Source organism: Saimiri boliviensis, chromosome 4 (assembly GCF_048565385.1).
Source record: "Saimiri boliviensis isolate mSaiBol1 chromosome 4, mSaiBol1.pri, whole genome shotgun sequence".
NCBI lineage: Eukaryota > Metazoa > Chordata > Mammalia > Primates > Cebidae > Saimiri > Saimiri boliviensis.
Genome location: NC_133452.1, coordinates 9,059,149 through 9,072,699, shown reverse-complemented (window position 1 = coordinate 9,072,699; position 13,551 = coordinate 9,059,149). Strand labels below are relative to the sequence as shown.

The following is a 13,551-nucleotide window of genomic DNA, read 5'->3' as shown; positions in this document are numbered from 1 at the left end:
CAGGAATCCATCGGCTTCTATTCTGATAATGATGATTATGTCACTGCCAGAGTCCCCTTCAGCCTTGATCATTGAGGCACCCTAGGCTGGAGCAAAGCGCTGAAGAACCACTGTGATCAACCTAATTCTTTGCTGTATCCATGATCTGGATTTTCAGCCTTGACTTCCAGTTTATTATGATAGTTTTAGCTCTGTTCTTGTTACATGAGGAAAGCTATTCATATATTTAAAAAGCTATACCAATGACAAAGGCGTAGAGACAGAAGATGTGACTTTTTATAGTTAGAGATCAAAAAACTATAAGATATTCAATAACTTAGAGGCTTAAAGAAAGATCCCAGAAGGTCTCCAAGGCTGGAAGGACAGACTGAACCTAACCATAAGAAATCTAATGAGGGTGACTTAAGGGCACGAACCCAGCGTTATCTGCACCTCAGAGCTGGGCAAAGTCTGGCTCCCTGAGGAAGAGCCCCAGGGGATCCGTGTGGGGACCACTCCCTGCCAGGCACAGACTTTTCCCAACCTTGAGTGTACACACAGCGTTTCCAGCAGGAGGGGGTCAGAAGTCTCTAGTGTTCGGGGACAGGAAAAAGCGGAGAACGCAGTGTTTCCCAGACAGATACTGACGGAGTCATGTTGCAAGTCAGGAGTTGTTGCAGGGATAAATAGGAACAGATCAAACACTGTGTAACTTTCATTGACATTACCTGCAAACCCAATAGAGGCTGAAAAGTTTGTTGCCTATTTAACGAATTCATCAACAAATGCTGATTGAACGACTGCTCTGGACCAGTCAAACAGGGTCCCAGGCTAGCGACACAAGTGCAGAAAGGAGGACATTTTAGGTGGTATTTCACATTTTCCTACCCTCACTGCAACTCCTTAAACATTCAGTAAACTATATTTTCATAACAGGTTTTCACGTCCAGCCTGAATCACGCCCCAACCACCCAAGTAAGCTCCTTGACTTACTTTTCCACCTTTGTATGCTCAGTGCAAAATACAGGTCCAGGTTTACAATAGGTGCTCAATACATAATAGGAGATGAAATAAATGACCTATCTTTTCTGACACAGGGGAATGCCTTTCTATATTCTTAGTTTGGGTAGTGAAATTTCGGATCAAACGTAGCCATGGAAACACTTTGCTAATAGAAGTATTGCACATGTGAGGCATAAAAGCCGTACCCTTTTTTAAAGTGCCGCCATGGACTAATAACTGTTAGTTTGCAATCACAGACTACAAAAGGAATGATTGCATGAATATCTGAGATTCCAGGTGTTAATTCAATAGCAAAAAAAAAAAAAAAATGTGTGTGTCCTTGTACTTTCGTCTCTGATGGTTAGGAGCTGATGTGTACTTGCTTTTGAAGTCACTAAAATCAGATTCAAGACCTTCTATAATTCTACAGACTCAAAGGAATGGAAAATGCCCTCAAAGGTCACCTGGCACAAACCCCTGCCTTTAGGCAGAACAAGATATAAAATTCCTTGTTGGCTCTTGTCTATCCTTTAAAAACCTGTCTCAAGGAGAATAGCTCTGAGTATTTTCTTTTTCTTTCTTTCTTTCTTTTTTTTTTTAACCTCAGAAATGCTTTTCCTGAGGGACAGTCCTTATGGCTCCATTACACATGATAACAAATTCTCCCCTGCTATATTGTAAGATCAATTCCATTTGCTCTGTCCTCAGCAGAGCAAGAAGACATGGGTCAGCTTCCTCCATATTGTGTTCCTTAATACACTGAATAAATCCGCCCTGAGGTCTCTTTTCCTCAGACTTCATAAATCCGATTCCACAAGCCGATCCTCACAGAGCAATTCTGCAATCCCTGAATCATTTTAATAATTTTTGTCACTCTCAGTTGAATCATTTCCAATGTATGTACATCCTACGTATTATTATTTTTATTTTTTTGCCTTCAAACACCATGTCAATGCAGAACTGACCAGAGCTAAGAATAGAACACAGCTTCACAGTTCTTGGGTGTTATAATTCTATGACAACATCACAGAAACACTTTGGTATCCAAAGAATTTTTTTTTAATTAGAAGAACACCAGAACACTTTTTCAGCTCCTGTTCCTGGGCAGCACTACCTTCCAGAACCTTCTCAGCAGTGCTTGAGAAAAGGCACTTAGTCCCACTATTAGCTGTTTATTCATCCTCGCAGAGAGAACACTCTCCATTCTGAGATTAGACAGAATAGCAGAGCCTCAAAAAGTGAGGTAAGAAACTCAAGGGTTTTAGAGCCAGAGCGAACCTGGGGAGTAGGGGGCAGCCAGGTGGGGATGGTGGCAGTCAGGTCGGGATGGTGGCAGACTGGAGGCCCCTGTGCTGTTTAAAGGATGGGTCGGCCTTTCATGTTTAGCTGATTTTTTTCTTCATGTGAGAATGCCCGTCTAGTATAGCAAGAGCTTCCTTAAAGAGAGAGAGAGAGAGAGAGAGAGAGAGAGAGAGAGAGAGAAGCTACAAATGTATATTTTATTCCATTGTGCAGCTCAACCCTGTGTGGGCTCAAAAAGGTGCATTTGCAAGCAAGGTTTTGCCTGTGGGCTCCTGAATTCATGCTCTTGCTGGGATACCAAACCTCTACCTTCCTTATTATTTCTATATTAAATTTCTGAAGACATATGCATCATGAGAGGCATATTCTTTACCCATGAACACTCTTATAAAATTGTGTTTTAAGGGGAGATTGTAAAGGGTAGGAACTTGAACTCTTTCCTCTCTGGTGATGACACCCCAGATGCAGTAGCTACTAAAAAATGACACAAACCTGTGGAGTTGGGCCTTCTTTATGCTTTGTACTAACTCGACCATCACAGGATGTGAGGCATCACGAAGTATGACTGTCTCCGAGATCGTCACATCAAGTTGTCGTTTCAAGTTAATCTGAGACCAGTGTAAAGCCCTTTGAAGAAATGCACCCACTCATGCTTAGTATTCTAATTTTCAAACCCAGCAGGTTCAATTCCCTTACAAAGGTTGGTCTAAGATAGAGTTCTGGGTATAGAGAGGCAATTTAACCAAAATGCTTTACCCTAATTATACAGCAAAGCTGTTTGCAGAAGCAACCAGTCTGGGTATGAAGAGACCCAAGAGAGTCAATGTTATTCCAGCAGAAGTTATGTTTTCATTAACCTTAAAGAAAATAATAGCAAGTCAAGACTTTCAATGTTCTATCTGTAAAAGCAAATGATAGAAGATATAATTCTCTATCATTTGAATGAAATATGCTGGAAAGAGATTGGTCTCCACTGGAAGTGGGCTGAAAAAGGCCGTCCTTGCCCCTGTGCCATTTCGGTAGGAGAGGGTGCTGACTGCATTGAGTGCGGATAAGGGAAATCGTTTCTGTTATATCAAAGAAGCCAACCCAGACATGATTTCCTTCTGCCAATATGGAAAATGCTATTTTTAAAGAGGCCACTGATCTTTTGTTTGCTGTAGAAAATGAGATAATCTCTTAGGGTAATGGACTCAAACTATAACAAACGACAGGTTATCTTAAAATTGGATGACTTTTCTAACATAGCAGTAAACAACAACATTGTTTACTAGGAAGAAAAATAAATGTTTTGTGGAGATTTTTAAAAATAGACAAAACAATCACCGGAAGAGACTGGCCTATGAGGCTGAAATCACAGCAGTGCAGGAGCTGATCAATTTGTCAGATTAGAAATATGATGTAAATTTAAAAAACAAAGGAAAATAAACACAACCTAGACTGCTTCTACATATATAGTTCAGATGATTTAAACTTTTGCCACAAAATGATGCTTGGTATTTATCAATTTTCCCTTCCAATAGAATATAAGCCCCACGAGGACTAAGACTGTGATGTCACCTGGAAACAAATCCCTTCATTTCTAGACTCCCTGGGAACGGGCAGTAAGGATAAAGAAGATGAGTATTATGAAGGATGAGCAAAATAATAACGTATCTTTCATGGACTCTGCAGCCATATCTGACACGTTATTTCTGTGAAGGGTTTTAGCCTATGACAATTGACTGGACACATTAGGAATTATGGTCATACCGTCACCATCTATTTAAGAACACCAAGCCCTCATGACACGAGCAAATAACAGCACTGACCTACCCAAGTGACCAGACGATCCTTTAAAGGAGTATCACTAAACTGCAGCATTCCCAGGCCAGGGGTCAAGATGAAAAAGAACGATCTGGACTGCAAGTTGCCAGGTTACTGCAGAGTGAAAGTGGCAGATGGGTTGATCTTAGGAAAAAAAAAAAAAATCTGCCAACTGGTGCAGAAAACATGAGTCTAGGAGAATAATATCTCACTTTAGTGGAGACAGCTCCTGCAGTTCCATTCATTATGATCTGCGGGAAGGCTGGCCTTGCTGTGAGGGTTCAGCTAAGGCTCAGACCCACGTTTCCCTCTAACACAGACACGCATGTGCACACACACCTACATCCTTGTCACTGTATGCAGACTCTCCTGCTGAGAGCCAAGGTGACAAAATTATACAGTAGCTTGATGGGAATAAGAATGTGAGTGTACGTAATCTAGTCCGCGCAAGTCTGAAAATGGAAAGCCGTCTGCAGAGGACAATCTTACTGAAACAGTCATAGAAGTGGTTTTATTTTTATTAGTAAAAAATGCTCTGGCTAAAGCCTCTGAATGTTGCAAATATGATAAAACGGCACATTCCAAGCCCAGAAAAATGATTTGAAACAATTCTCAGGAAATGATCCCCATGAAAATCAAATGGAAGTGGAGACACACTTGGCCAACAAGGGAGGCTCTAGTGCATAACAGACGGTATAATAAATGACAGGGCAGCAATACGATAGGAATGAGTCTGATGAAATGTGTTGCTATTGTACGTACATTCACGCTGGAGGAGTAGTGAACAAACCTCTGGAAGGGACACCTAGTTAGGAGGGATGACATACTTGACGTGCTAACAACTGCCCATGTCTCACGGTCAACAGAGCAATTCCTTTCAGGTCATCACATGGAGCACATGTGGCTTAGACTGAAATTCCTGGTGAATCGGTATACAAGGTTTGTCATTAACTCTGCGCCCAAAATAACTACACAACCAAGATGAAACTCTTTCCACCTTCTAATGTTGTGAGATGATTGTTCTACACGAGGAGAAAACAATGACATGTGACTGTCAACAGGGGACGCAAGTCCACCTGACGCTTACTTGCCATCCTGGTCTCCCTGGTGCATGCACCTATGGGGGCTGGAAGTTGGTATAATTACTTCCAATTACACTAAGGTGGCGCAGCTTTTCCCCGTTCCCTTGAATATCTCTAGGCTTTGAAAATAATATCCATGGGCCTGGTGCGGTGGCTCACGCCTGTAATCCCAGCACTGTGGGAGGCCAGGCGGGCAGATCATGAGGTCAAGAGCTTGAGACCATCCTGGCCAAGACGGTGAAATCTCGTCTCTACTAAAATACAAAAAATTAGCTGGGCATGGTGATGCATGCCTGTAATCCCAGCTACTCGGGAGGATCAAGCAGGGGGATCGCTTGAACCCGGGAGGCGGAGGTTGCAGTGAGCTGAGATCACGCCACTGCACTCCAGCCTGGCAACACTGCAAGACTGTCTCAAAAAAAAAAAAAAACAACAAAAAACTAATGTTGATGATATGATGATTTTCCATAACATTAGATATCGTTTCATTAATACTGCCAGCTATAAGAATTTTGGGGTCATACACGAACCTGCCTTCCTCTGGCCTCTCAGAGGAATGCCCGTCTGGCCTACACAGAACCCCTCTTGCCACGGTTTCCATTTCTCTGGTCAGGACCAGGACAAGTTCCACTCACTAGGAAGGCCCATGTTTACGAGTTTCCTTTTTGGGGACTCATGGAAACGACAGACTGGTTTCTAGAAACAAAAATGTGGCTGCCTCTTAAGCTATTGCATTCTCAGACTGTGATTAGATATTCCCATTTGAGCTTAAGATACATATATATATTTTTAAAAAGCCCTTTCTGCTTTTTTTTTTTTTAAAGCGATTAAAGATAAATTTTTGGAGGTAGATGTGAGCAAGGAGGTAAACAAACTGAGCCACTACATGAGGGACCCCGAAGTTGGAATTCTTCTAGGAGGTGATTTTCTACGGGCCTTGCTGCTGCTGTTGTTTTTAACTGAAGCATGACATTCCTCCCAGACATCTCATGGGAAGGCGGGGAAAGCAGCACTTTACAACGAGCACGGAGGATCTGAATGCAAGGGACAAGGGGACGAAAAGTGAGAGCGGGTTAAGGATCTGCATCTGTGACTCACGCTGGCTTAGGAGGGAGGTGATGGCTGAGAACGAAACTGGATTTGGGGGATGGCTGTTTGTCCTGATGCCAGAGGCTGGTATCTGAGACCTCATTCTAAAGAGACTAGGTCCAGGGAAAGGGGACCCTGCTGCTAGAGGCTGAAAGAAAACTTTGTTGTAGTGAGAAGCAGGAGACCAGAAGGGCTCCAGCTACAGGAGAACTGCTGAAGGGCCAGGAACCCGCCCCTTGACAAGTACGTTAGGAAGTCCAGAGCGGCAAGCTCCTTGGTGTGGCTGTCATGATGCCTGCTACGGGGCTCCTCCAGGTTCCTCTCCCATGAGGCCAGGATGTCCCCTGGTCTCAGGGAGGACTAAACTTTGAGGTGGGAGTTGAGAGGCCCAATCAGTTAAAGATGGGGCCGGGGAAATATCTTCATGGTGAGGTGCATAAAAGCAATTCTATACATGTCTTATTTCCCTAAGAAGGCATGAAGCCCATGTGCAGTGTCTCCTGGGCTCTTTTATTTATTTTTTTTAAGATGAAAATGGATATTTATTTATTTATTTTATCAATATCATACTTCAAGTTCTGGGACACACGTGCAGAACATGCAGGTTTGTTACACAGGTATACACGTGCCATGGTGGTTTGCTGCACCCATCAACCCATCATCTACATTAGGTACTTCTCCTAAGGCTGTCCCCTGCTACCCCCAACCCTCCGGCAGGCCCTGATGTGTGATGTTCCCCTCCCTGTGTCCACGTGTTCACACTGTTCAGCTCCCACTTACGAGTGAGAACATGTGGTGCTTGCTTTTCTGTTCCTGTGTTAGTTTGCTGACAATGATGGTTTCCAGCTTCATCCGTGCCCCTGCAACCCAGGCTCTTTTCTAAATCGTGCCATTAAAGTGCATATTCGCGCTACTGACACGTCCTGTTTTTATTGTTATGCCTTCCTTCGGCTGCCTCTACTGAATATCTGTGATACACGTGGCACCAGCGAGAGAACTCAGCATCCAACTACCTGTTTTCCTCCTTCTTATTGTCCGCAAACACAGAACTGCATTAGATAATTTAAAATGAAAACAGCAAAAGTGACCAATAATATCACCCGATTAACCTGATAAGTCTTCTGGATCCTGGATTTCTTGTGAGTTTTTATCCAAGTGAACACATTTTTGTGACACTGTACTCAGAGTAAATGTAAGTTTGTGAAGCTTATTCTTATATGACTCCGCTGCCTTCAGAGATGAATCTGAATGTTCAGGCATTTGGTTGTGGGATGCTTAGGCTATGAGAAGCTAGATCTCAACGTTTACAGCAGAATCATTTAAAATGAGAGTCTATTGTATTATTTCACTTGGGTTTCATTCGAAACAGTAAATCATTCTGCTACTCTGATAACGAAAGCAAATTCTAGGACTGATGTAAGCATCGAATAAATGACGATAAAATTCAGAGGACACTACAATTTCCAGTGTTTCTTGACTTCTACGTACTTATCAGCCACTGTCAATCTGAGGCATCTACTTTCCAATTGGTTGGCTTTCACCTCGACGGGCCTCGAGGCTCTTCTGATGGGATTTTAGTCAATGGAAAGTACTTCAATTTAAGCACAGTCACCTGGTATAGCTAGATATTTAAGGAAAAGAAAAAAAAAGTTAATGGCTCTATACACATGTACTGAAAAAAAAAACTTGGTAATTTCTGGCAAAGGAGATAATTTTTTTTCCTTCTAAGACTGCAAAGTTCAACATTAAGTGATTTATCTCAATGACCTGTAAGTAGTGCCTATAATTATTAAAAATAACCATTAAGCTTCATTCATTCATCAAGCTTAAGAAGCTTCCTTATAGCACTAATACAATGCTCAACGCCATTACTTTTTTCTATATAACCTTAGAACAGAGCCAGATCATTCCCAGTGATCATCCCATTTACTTCAAGAAGAAAAATGGGCTGAGTATGGTGGCTCACGCCTGTAATCCCAGGATTTGGGAGGCTGAGACGGGTGGATCATCTGAGGTCAGGGGTTCAAGGCCAGACTGGCCAACATGGCGAAACTCTGTCTCTACTAAAAACACAAACACTAGCCAGGCGTGATGGCACACGCCTGTAATCCCAGCTACTCCGGGGGCCGAGGCAGGAGAATCGCTAGAACCCAGGAGGTACAGGTTGCAGTGAGCCGAGATTATGACATGGCATTCCAGCCTGGGCAACAGAGCAAGAGTCCATCCCCCTCCACCAAAAAAGAAGAAAAAAAGTGCAGGAACATGACTCTTAAATAAGCCACCATTTCAGTGGATGCATTTATTGAATTGATGCTTTTGGTTGTTTCTCATTATATTTACCATTCTAAAAATTGTATTTAATCCACAGGTTTAATGATTAATTTTTTTCTGATTAGAAAAAAAATACAGTATTATGAGTTCATAGTAATAGTGTTGATTTCATCTTATAATGGAGTAAATAGGTTTTGTAAGTGCCTTGGGAAAGCCAGAACAGAAAAAGTAATTCTATCAGCAACATGGAAGCAATATGAGTAGATGCCTTCTTTTATCTGGGGAACACAGTTTCAATCATGAGTTCATGATTGACAAGCATGAGTTTGTTTGGCTGAGTCAGGGTTCCGTGTGACTGACGTATCTTTTTAGGTTCATTCATGTTGACAAATCTTTATGGATCTGGGAGCAGCAAATCAACCTAGAATCACCAAATTTGGTTACTCATATGGTGACATCAAAACCAATTAATCTTTTGGTTTCCTGGGGTTCTGCTTTGGTAAGGACTGAGCCACACAGATACAAGATGAAATCAAGAGTTGAGGTGGTGATCACATAAACCTACCTGTGATAAATAGAACTATACGCATACACTGTAACAAAGTCAATTTCCTGGTTTTGGTACTGTACTGTAGTTACGCAAGAGGCAGCCATTTGGAAAAAGCTGGCGAAGGGTACCTAGGACCTTTCTGTGTTGTGTGTACAACTTCCTGTGTATCTATAACTATTTCAAAATTAAAAGTAAAGCATAAATGAAATCAAGAGGACTATTATTTCCTCTTGGGGACTGGCAGAAGTTGGCAGCATGGTGGTTTCAAGCTGGAGGGAGATTTGGCTTCTACAAGGCTATGCGTGGGTCTAGCTCTCCAGACACTTTAGATGAAGGCCACTGCCCTGGGGATGGGGCTAAGGGCACTCACTGCCTCCCTCCCTCACTGGCAGCTGGACAGTGACTCTGCACCTTGGGGCTGGGGAGGTGGCCACATAGGTGCGTGGGAGGAGGACTGGCCCCCACCCTGCATATCTGCTGGCCCTGAAATTCTCTCAGGACAGCTCAGCCCTGCTTCCCAGAGGATGAGAAGACTTCACAAAGCTGCCCACTGTTACTGAGCAAACCGAGCGTCCTGTGCAGGGAAAGCAGCAGAAGGGCCCAGAAACAGCCGGCAGCCAACCTCCAACCTGGACAGCGAGGCCAAGTGCAGGCTGCCGTGGCACTGGGCGCTGCCCCTGGCTGTGCAGTCCCGGGGCTCTGGGTGAGAGGTGAAGCCAGACTCACATCTGTCTTTACCAGGTCCCCTACCTTCTGGCAAAGAGCATTGATGGTGCACTGTTAACACCACGGCCTCCTTCCAGCAGCACAAGCCCAGCCTCCACTCAGCCAGCACCCTGGTGAGGTGAACCGTGGCCGCTGTGCAGGGGCCCACTGCAAGTTTCCACGCATACTCCTGCCTGCGGGAGAGGGCCAGCGGTGTGCCTTGATACTTGGCTATGCATCCCGCCCGCCTGTAGCAGCCCCTGGCAGCCGCCTTGCACAGAAGAGGCACCTGGTGAACATTGGAATTAAGTCAAATAGAAGCTCTCGCTCCGAGAGCAGCCCTCCACACTAGTGCCAGGGAGAGGAAGGCTGAGCACAAGAGAATCTCCCTCTGTCTACACAAATGCCTGAGCATGCGACTCTGGGAAGATGCCTGAGCATGCGACTCTGGACTCGTGTCCAGATGCAAGTAAGTGATAAACTCCTTTTAAGACTTAGGACAGACAGCACAGACATTTATAGTACAATGTACTTTTAACACCCAGAGACAATAAGCCCTCCTGCCAAGTCTTTGCTTTGGGGGTATAGGCTAACTGAGGGATACTGCACTGCTAGTGAAAAAAGTGGAACGTTTAGTACCAAGTAGGGAGAGGGTCTGCCTTTCCAAGCTGGGGAAGGAGGGAGGAGAGAGGGGGTTCGTGTGTATGGTGCTGTTCAAGGCTCCCCTCTGAATCCTGTTCACCCTTAAATACCTCCAGCAGGCCTGCAGAGAGGGCCATCACCCCTCCTCATCTAGTAGAAAACAGCAGCAGGACTGCTCTGAACGATGAGACAGGAGCCTCCATTAAAATGCAGACCCCAACTACTCTGAAGGACTGACACTAAGCTTATCCTCCAGACTTCTGCTGGCCTAGCACGGTTAATTAGTATCCTAGGAGTAACATATCTCCCTCCAAAGCTTGGAGAGCTCAGAGGGAAGGGATGCAGTGAAAGACTGGGGTGGATTCGGCATGATCAGATCTGGAAGGGCTGAGCCCCAGGAGCCCCCATGCAGGCTGGAGATGAGGAATAGGCAGGTGTGATGGAGAGCTCACAAGGGCACAGAGAAAGGGAAGAGATGAAAAGCAAAACGATATGAACTTATCTTTTATGTGTTTCTTTTACAATTTTACTTTAGCCCTCACAGTGTATTTTCCTCTTACGTGCAGGCTAAGATAAGTTTTTACATTTAGCCATACTCTTCATTGACAATCCAATTCTTAATGTCCCTTAGAGACTCTAGAGGAAACAGAGTGGTGACCTTCAGTGCATTCCTCCATCTTGTTCTCCTGCCCACACCCAGGACCAGAAGAAGAACACATTGTCATTCACTCTGAAACCACCTCAAAGAAGTAGGGTTCGGTAACAATTAGAAGGCGAAAGAGAAAAATCATCTAAGCTGATCTAATTTCCTTCTAAAGAAGAGTGGCAGCAATGTCAAAAGAGAAGACGTGTATGTAACTGAGGGTGGGGAGAGGGAACGGCTTGAGGAAACTTGTGTTACGAAGTAACAGCCTCACCGGTAGAGATCCGCTGTGGTTTGCATGTTCTTGCTGTAGGCAGGTGTACAGCTGATGAAGACCATGCTTATGAGTCTTCAATGACAAATGATGGGTTGAAATTCTTTTGCGCTTTCTTCAATTTCTTGGCTTCTCTGTGTGCTCTAATGTAAAAAAAATTATTGTTTTTTTGTTTTTTTGAGACAGAGTCTTGCTCTGTCATCTAGGCTGGAGTGCAACGGCACGATCTCAGCTCACTGAACCTCCGCCTCCTGGGTTCCAGTAATTTTTCTGCCTCAGCCTCCCGAGTAGCTGGGATTACAGGCACCTGCCGCCATGCCTAATGTTTTTTGTATTTTTAGTAGAGATGGGGTTTTGCCACGTTGGACAGGCTTGTCTCAAACTCTTGACCTCAGGTGATCCACCCACCTTGGCCTCCCAAAGTGCTGGGATTATAGGGATGAGCCACTGTGTCTGGCCAATAATTAATTCTTTATTTTGAAAAATTCTAGGAGGAGGAAAAAAAAATCTGGCCATATCCAAAGGTTAGTAGTTCATCGTTAAATATCAACAAAGAAGATTATGGCTAAAGATTCCCTAAACTTTGAGTCCTGGGTCCTATTTAACTGGTGACTTGAATAACATATGTGAAAGCATGCTCATGAATCTACGGACAAATCTTCAAAATACCTTGATTATGATAAAAGAGAAATCCAGTGCTGATGAGTACGTTTGACTTATGAGAAAGCTGGTCTACCAAACCAAAATGTAGTAAAGACATTTTACATAAAGTCACAAGAAACTTCTTAAAGTCATCTTTGTATCACACATGCTTACCTAGTATCTGACATGGGGTCAGTACCAATAAATGTTTGTTGAAATCGAAGCTCAGACACAAAGCTATGGGGCTTAATTAAACACATAACAAGATCACTGGGCATTATTACTGATATGTTTTCTGGCCTCTTCTCCCATATGTGTGATTTATTTATTTCTTCTTTCTTTCTTTCTTTCTTTCTTTCTTTCTTTCTTTCTTTCTTTCTTCTTTCTGTTTCTCTCTCTCTCGCTCGCTACTCTCTCTCTTTCTTTCTTTCTTTTTTTTTTTTTGAGACAGAGTCTTGCCCAGGCTGGAATGCAATGGCTCAATCTTGGCTCATTGCAACCTACGCCTCCCAGGTTCAGGCAATTCTCCTGCCTCAGCCTCCCGAGTAGCTGGGATTACAGGCACGTGCCACCATGCCCAGCTAATTTTTGTATTTTTAGTAGAGACGGGGTTTCACCATGCTGGCCAGGCTGGTCTTGAACTCCTGACCTTGTAATCGGCCTGCCTCAGCCTCCCAAAGTGCTGGGATTACAGGCCATATGTGCAATTTCTTATTAATCCTGAAACTTAAATGAGTTTGTCCTCAGTAGGATCTCAAAGCTGTAAGAGAGCTACAAAGATTGACAATTATTAGACAGCGTCAGAGCTGGGGGCCAGTCTTAGGTTGGGTTGATGAAGCAGGAGACTTGTAGTTCTGGACAAAATGAAGAACAGGAGCGTGATAAACAATAGCCATATTTGAGCAACAGAATCCCCACTGGCCTACCCATATTCATTTTGCATTACAGAAGAACATAGTTTTCATTTCAAAGAATTTGTTACTGATCCATTGCTGCAGGTCTGACAAATTACCAAAAGCAAAGCATAAAATTAGGATAGAAATCCCATTGTATTAAAGTTCCATAGAAATTATGCAGAAACTCCACTGCCCAGAAGAACACATTAAAGATACAATGGTTGCCCTGGGGAAGCCTGTGTTCTTATTAGACGTGCCATTTTCATAGTTGAGCAAGACCCTGAATAAACTCTGCCCTCAAAGAAATGAGAGATACCCACTAACTGTGCACTTGGTATCAGTATCACTGCTACATTTTAAAGTATCCTGAATATTCCCATGATGTTAAGATAGCAACACTTTGTTACACACATGACTGATGTGGCAAGCTCTGAAGGCCAGGGAGTGGCCGGCTGGTGTTCACCTTCGCCCCTCGGGAGGTCTGTTTTCATCTTTGATTATCTGGCCTCTTGGTTTGATTACTGGGGCCATAAACAGCATTCCCTTGAGAGCCGAGGTGAGCATTTCTTGCTCATTAGGCCTCTTCCAGACAAGCCTCCCTTGCATGCAGTGAACACGTACTTGATGCCCAGTGAACACGCACTTGATGGGCAATCATTGCTCTTGAC

At 43.7% G+C, this 13,551-nt stretch overlaps 1 protein-coding gene and 1 long non-coding RNA gene across 5 annotated transcripts in view; one reads left to right on the top strand and one right to left on the bottom strand.

Moving 5' to 3' along the window:
• Positions 1 to 13,551, bottom strand: part of PRKN (parkin RBR E3 ubiquitin protein ligase) — a 1,400,491-nt gene that overhangs the window by 164,602 nt on the left and 1,222,338 nt on the right. The window lies entirely within an intron of this gene.
• LOC141584224 (uncharacterized) lies at positions 9,394 to 11,577 on the top strand. The gene is made up of 2 exons (XR_012517134.1): positions 9,394 to 10,255; positions 11,060 to 11,577. It is a non-coding gene; the product is annotated as an uncharacterized LOC141584224 (long non-coding RNA).